The following is a 7,262-nucleotide window of genomic DNA, read 5'->3' as shown; positions in this document are numbered from 1 at the left end:
AAAAGGAATTTAGCCCTGTTTTCCTACAAGTGCTTCAGTCTGGGGCCCCTGTCAGCATCTTGGGGCAGCAAAACTGCAAAATTCCAAGGAGAGGCTTTAAAGCTAATACAAATTACAGCGTTTCGTTGGCGTTCGGCCTCTTGCAGCAGCAAAGCAGCGCTGGGTGCGGGGCAAGCGGCAGCTAAAGGGTTAGCGGCCCAGGGAGGGACAGCCGAGGGGTAAGTCCTAAAAAAGGGGCCCCTCCTGCAGGAGGAGGGACCATAAACCTGAGGAGGGTAAATTTAGCAGGGGAGGCCCCAGCCAGAGGGATCCCAGGCCCTCTGCCACAGCCCGAGCTGGTAAACAAGGTCGGGACAGCGGATAGAGCGATGCTGCAGCAGCTCTGACAACACAGGGCGCGCAGGTAGGTGTCAGGCTGGGCGTTTTACAGGGCGCCTGAATGCAGACTAACGGAGGGGCAAGAACAGGCAGCTGCACTGAAAAGCTTACCGAATTCAAAAATGAATTAAAATAGGTCTCTGCATGGCCATCGATCCGTTTCAAGCTCACAGAATGGATCTGAAAGCAAAATACTGTAGTAATTCCGCCTGTGGTCTCTTTGGTCCCCACAGAGTAGTCTGGGCCAGATGCTCAAACGAAGACACGGCTCTTTGGAGTGAAAAGCAGCAGCTGTAACCAGCTAAGCAGCAGCGCAACTACGGCCGAGTCATTCTCATGATATTGCAGCACCTATAGGTACCTCAGCCTAAAACATCCTTCGAATCTGCCAGATCAGCCTAAGGCAACCTCCTGCTTCGGTGCTGATGCTTAACTGCACGGTTCAGCTTTTCAGTAAAGTCACTGCTATTTTAGCTCTAACTTTCTCCAGAGCAGACAGCTGAATTTCATGATGGTTTCATGAAGCAGACAAATACCCTTCTTGTAGAACCGAAGGTTACACAAAGCTTCTACACTTAGGATCCAAGGATGATTAAAATGCAGGAATCCAGAAAAATCAGATCAACATTCTTGTGTTCAATTTAAGGTAAATAATTAACAAACGTAATCACAAAATAGAAGCCAATTTTCCATCTTGAACTGGAGTTTGATTTTTATAAACTAGAGACAGACCCTTATCATTACAGATTCATCAAGAATTTCATTCCGACAGTTGAAGTAAGCAGGAAATATTTTCCAAGGGCAAAAGAATCTATTCTCAATACAACAGCAAACACATGGTGCACACTCATATGTGAAATTCCACAAGTGAAACGGCAGACTGCCTGTAACACACACAGAGCTGGGAAATGCTTCAATCCAACCACTTATTTGAAAGATCCTTTGTGAAAGATTTTTCCACATCCTTCCGAAGCAAAAACCTGATCTTAACAGAAACAATTTAAACAAATTATAGATAATTAAACACTCATGAATATGATGCTACAGCCACATAAATCACCATCACTTACCCCAGCTGTCTTTGACTAGACAAGTCATTTTAGTACCTATACACTATTTTGGCACTACAAGATAAAGCTGCAAAGCTGCAACTTGAGATTGTCTCTTTGTAAAGATTGTTTAAAATATTTACGTTTCAAATTAGCACGCACAGCCAATACAACTAGTTGCCTTTGATCCTGAACCCAATGCACAATCTATTAAACAAGATATATCTACTTTATTTTTAAGAACTATTTCCTCACTCATATGTAGCTTATCAGTATTACTCCCTAAAGCCTACAGGTAGGTGAGCTACACACACCATTAGATTATTTAGCTGGTTCTCCCAAAAAAGGATAATTTTCAGAGTATTTCAGCAACTTACGACTGCATTTAGGATGCAGCCAGACTGTAAAGCAAAACACATGGACCTCACTGCAAATGAAGAATGAAAAAACATGTTATGTCTTAAGTGAATTATTCATTTATCTTACAACCACTTTTTCTTGTTTTACAAACAGAGAGAATGATACTACATGCATCTATTAAGAAATGTACGTTTACATAAGTGCCATTAGTCACCACATGATTTGTATCTGGACGGAGCATCTTTGTACTTGTATGGGAACACCCACCACTGTTGCATGTGAGAGAAGGAAAATTATGATTTCAAGTGACTCAAAAACAAGACATAATAAAAAGAGCTAACATTTCTAACTTTCAAATGTTGTTTTTAGTCAATTTTACCATTTCTAATGCTTGTGGTGGTAGTGCTGGTTTAATTTATTTATTTGCTTTAATTTGCCAATTATTCATTATGAAATATAATATATTTCACAATTAAAAAAAAATCCTTTCTGACAGTATCAGGAGTTTTTCTGTCCAAGGAGTATTTCCAATTTTTTTTTAAAATGAAAAACATTTTGCAGTCTGAAACAAACATATGCTCACCAACACAAAAAGACTATGTATTCTGTTAATATTTAGGAGAAAACACTCTTGTAATTAAAACAGACAACTGAAACCAGAACTCCTAAGACTTATTCTTACCACAGGTGGCTTCTTTTTGTGGCCCCCAACAAATCACTTCATCTTCTGTTTGGTTTCTTACCAGTGAAGTGTGCGCAGTACCTACCACATCAAAGGAGTGACTACGTTCTGCTCATCAGGGCCTGTGAAGTCACACCATACAGAAGGCAGAGAAGTGTGTGTATATATATAATGTGTGTATATATAAGTATATATTACAAATTCCTTTTTATGCCTTTCTACCTTGGGTACACTTTACAAAAGGGTTTTCCATGCACACAAGTGGGAGCTCTGCATTCAACAGCAGTGCCTAGGACCAAGTCTTCTCCATTGCTTTAAGTGAGCGTGGACAGCTCGGTGCATGTGGTTAGCATTAGACAACCCTATTTGTTTAACCTTCTGGAGGAAGGAAGAGGTCTTGGCACGTTCCTGGAGTACATGCAGAACCTGACTCTCATATCCTGACCTTAATTGAGCAAGTACATGTCAAAAAAAGAAGTTCTAGTGTAAGTGAAACTTCAGTAACATCACAACAATGTGTGGTGGCAGCAGAGCTAGTGGGCAAATGCTGTGGTGTGGTATCCGTCCAACATGGCAAGGCAGCCCTTAACCGCACGCCGTACGTTATTAATGAAAACAATGTTCTTCCCCACTGCATTGCTTTTCACCATTACTAACAGAATAATCATTCTGGAAATATATCGGACAAAACGCACATTGGCATTAATGGGCTTCTAGGTTTCAATCCAGAAGCGCCATTTGTATATTATTTACTATTCTGTCAGGAGTGCTTCAAAAGACAAAACTCAAGTTTCTGGCAGCAAGATAAGTGTCCGCTATATAGAGTCAGTGAGCGAAGGCAGAAGTGCAGAGACAATAAATAATCCTAATCCCATTCCCAATTAAGAAACCAAACAGTTGGAGTACATGAGTTCATGCAGCTGTACATGTTACACAGCAAATTCCAGCACAAACAAACGAGGGCAGTCCAAAGGTCAGGCATCCCAAACGCGGGAGCTACCGTATTAGCTGCCCCGCTCATCTAACAATGTTAATGCAGCTTTAAAGAGAAGAGAGAGGAAAAAAGCTGTAAATACACACATGTACTTAACAAAACATAGATGAGCACCAGCACAGGCTAGATAGACATTTTTCCGGCATTAGGCCAATCAGCATCAATTTTTGGGCAATTCAACAGGCTTTGAAGGCCCTCAGAGCCTCTTATGACTTGGATCTGTAAGTCCCATGGGGTACTTATTTTCCAATTTGATCAATGATGATCTCACATTATTTTAAACGTTTTCGATCTGGGAAGGGGGTGCACACTGAAGGGATCACATAATGGCATTAATCAGCCCCAGCCTTACCAAAAGTTTCAGTAAGCGGCTTCCAATTCTACGCATTTGTCCTCTGGTAGATCTTCAGCAACATTACATTTATAAAAATAAAGTCACAACCAACTCATAACATGGATGAATTAAAATACATCAGTGTAAACAGGCTGCTCCCTGTCACATCAATGACAGAATGTGACACCTGGAAAAGCACATTTTGTACAAAGCTCTAACCTGCTGTAATTGAAAAACAGCTGAGATATTATGGCTTAGAAATGGACTTTGCAAATAAAACCTGTAGCATACTCTTAAATGGGGAATTCCAGGTCACATCAAGTTTTCTTTAAGGAAATTTCATGGATTCAGTAGGCTTGCTGCTTATACCTCTGAGCCTGTGCCCAGCAGAACTGGACTCTTCATATGTTCTCTCTTTCCATACAAACATGAGTGGAAATGTTCCCAGAGTAGGAATTCAAAAAGAACACGAGAAAAAGAATTCACTGAACAGCAGCAAAACTTTTAGGAATCACAGGTTTAAATGTACATACATTAAATGTACGTTCAACTCTTTGCAAAGATAGCTAGAAGGGAGGCCAGATGAGCTAAAAGTCATTCTGTAAATAAAGGGAAAAAAGGAAAGAAATGTCACCTACAGTGATAAAGAAAAAACAGGGGTCAATGGAGGGAAGGAGAGTTGAGTTTGGAAGATGGCCTAACATGATGATGACGACGACTTCATCCCTAGCGAGAAACTAGAGAGACAGCCAGTCAGGACAGTTCTAGAAAATATCTCTGTTTTAAGACCAAGAAGCTCTTAAAATTACTGCTGAAACACTCAGCCTCACCAGCCTGGTCCACTACTAGCACTTAAGTATTACATAAACAAATTACTGTACTACTACTATCACTCAAAACTAGTAATGGGAACGTAGAGTCCCAGGTGTTACACGCAGCCCGTTTTTTTCATTTCCTGCAAACTACAACAATAAATGTGGCCCAGGCAAATGTACCTACAATCCCTAGTTTTCGCTCAGAAGGGACAAGAGTTTCCAAAGGAAGAGAAGATGGCTAGATTTTCAAGGATATCGGTCTCAAATCCCCCATAATTTCAGCTGAAAATGCTTGTACCTGACGAGTCTAATGCTCCCATCCTACAGGGTATGTAAGTCTGCCTAGGAAAGCTTAGCAGCCTTTACCCAAATTGTGCACAAGGAGCAGTCTGCAAAGCCAAACTGATCTCAAAGGTAATTAATTTGAGCAAGAAAAGGAAAGAAAACAAAAAACCTTTTCCACAGTAATCTCCATACTGCTAGATTTATTATATGACTGCAAACTAAGATGTCACCTGCACTAAGTCTTGAACTTAATCTGCCTTGAACTTCTTGCTTTAACAAACAGCTGCATGTAGTGGAGGACATATGTAAAAATCTCTGCTGCCTCTCTGTGTTATTGTGTCAGCTATTCTGCATGTCTTTGAAGGTGCTCCAAAATCAGCATGGCTCTGCATTTCTTTTTTATTTCCCCCCTCCTTTCTTTTGGGAGGAGGAAGAAGCCGAGAAGAACAGGCTGGCAGGAAAGGGCTAATTCTGTTTGCTGTGCTCTTAACAGTGAAGCCAAGATTGTTTAAAATCAGTTTATATAGGCTCTTCTGTAAGGATAAAGGAAACCACTGCTGGTGGTTAAATATGCAAAAGGTTTTGATTGTAACAGCTTGACAAGCAGCCAAAGATATGACTGGGGGAGGATCACAGCAAGACAACTATGACCAGAATGGAGGAAACAAGGAAAAACACATGGCTTGACTTCAGAGCAGAAAATATGACTTAGGCTTTGCATAAACGACAGCATACCTCCAAGCTTGCTCAATCGACAGTCTGCCTGGAATGAGAACATGCAATCTAAAAGCAGAGCCTATTAAAAGGCATAATGTTTCTAAATGGCATCTGTTACGTACTAATAAGCATTACTTAAAGGACACAGGCCTTAAATTGCTACCAAACGGGCACTTACCTAAAACTGCTGCAAGGCAATCGTTACAAAAATGTCACATGATACCATGGGAATCTGAATAATATAAAATGTTTTTATTTAGTTTGGCTTGGAATCATTATGCAGGAAAAATATGGAAGCACTTTCTGAGATTCTGAAACTGTGGAATGTCACAGGAATGGAAGACCAGCAAGAATTACATCAGCAGAGCCATTTGCCATCTGTTGTCAGTAATACTGTAAAGACCAGTCACCAGACAGCAGTTTCAAAGGTTACAAACACAACGTTTTTAAATGTCCATGGGCCTCTCAGTAACTGAGCAGAACACAGTTTGCTTTGGACCTGAAGCTCTGCCAATCGTTTTGCAACATGAGACAACTGTGACTTGCCCCTAGATGTGCTCGTGACTCTCCGGTTTTGCCACCATTATATACTGTGGGAATATATGCTATGTGCTATATAGGTTCTTATACCATACTCATATCCACGATGTCTGTACACCTCCCACATGAAAACAGAAACAAGAAGGCAGCATTTCTCCTGGATTATTTGTTCTCCCATGCTCTCCCCCAAGGGAAGGAGTGTGTTCCCTGCAATGCTTCATTATGCAAAGGGACTCAGGCTTGTTTACCGGATTTTTGAGTGTCTTTTTTTCTTTGAGGGGAGTAGCTTAAAAGAGCTGGGATTTTGTTTTCTGCTTTCTTTCCTTCTTAAATAAATATGTATTTATGCTCTAAAGAAAGTAAGGTTACAGTAACTTGCTTTGCATATGGCAAGGAAAGTGAGCTTATCATAGTCCTTAGTTTTCAGAAGCATGCATTCCTCACTGAGCAAAATTCTACCTGTCACATAAATAATTTTACTTATAATGAAGGAGCATAGCTCTTGATCGGTCTCATCCTGGAGCTCTGATGTGCCTTTTCATGCTGGAGACACACCATGTTATATATATTATATATATAGATAGATGTTATATATAACATCTATGCTATCAGAACGTTGAGTGCTGCAACGTCCTAGTGCTGCAGGTCTCATGCTTCTAAACTCAGCTAACTAATGTGGCTTTCACAGGGAGGGAGGTTTCCTGGAGAGGCAGATGGAAATTTAAGGCTCCATTACTGCAATTGTTAAACTAGACATACAGGTTTGTCATCTGGTAACTAATTATTTCTCAGGCTCCAGAGCCTCCTAAGTGCTGTAAATCATTTAAATGTCCTCCCTAGCCTTGCTGCTAAATGGTGAGCACGTACAAATCCAACTCAGAAAATGCTCCAAGACCAAAAAGATCTTGTGACAAGGCTGGATGTAAAACACTAATCCCAAGCTGTAGGCCAGTGGCTGGCCAGATTCTCAAGTTTGCCTTGGACCTAAATGGGAGCTTAGGAACCCTGTGAGAAGTGTAAGCAATCTTGCTCTGTGAAAGACAGTTACTGGAGTAGACAAGTACTCCCTCAAGTACTTAAAGACATGTAGAGTTGCAGTATTTCAATT

The sequence above is a fragment of the Tinamus guttatus genome, unplaced genomic scaffold (assembly GCF_059628265.1).
Source record: "Tinamus guttatus ecotype Peru unplaced genomic scaffold, ASM5962826v1 Tinamus_guttatus_pri_ptg000004l, whole genome shotgun sequence".
Lineage (NCBI taxonomy): Eukaryota > Metazoa > Chordata > Aves > Tinamiformes > Tinamidae > Tinamus > Tinamus guttatus.
The sequence above is the reverse complement of the archived record's forward strand: the minus strand, read 5'-3'. Positions refer to the sequence as shown.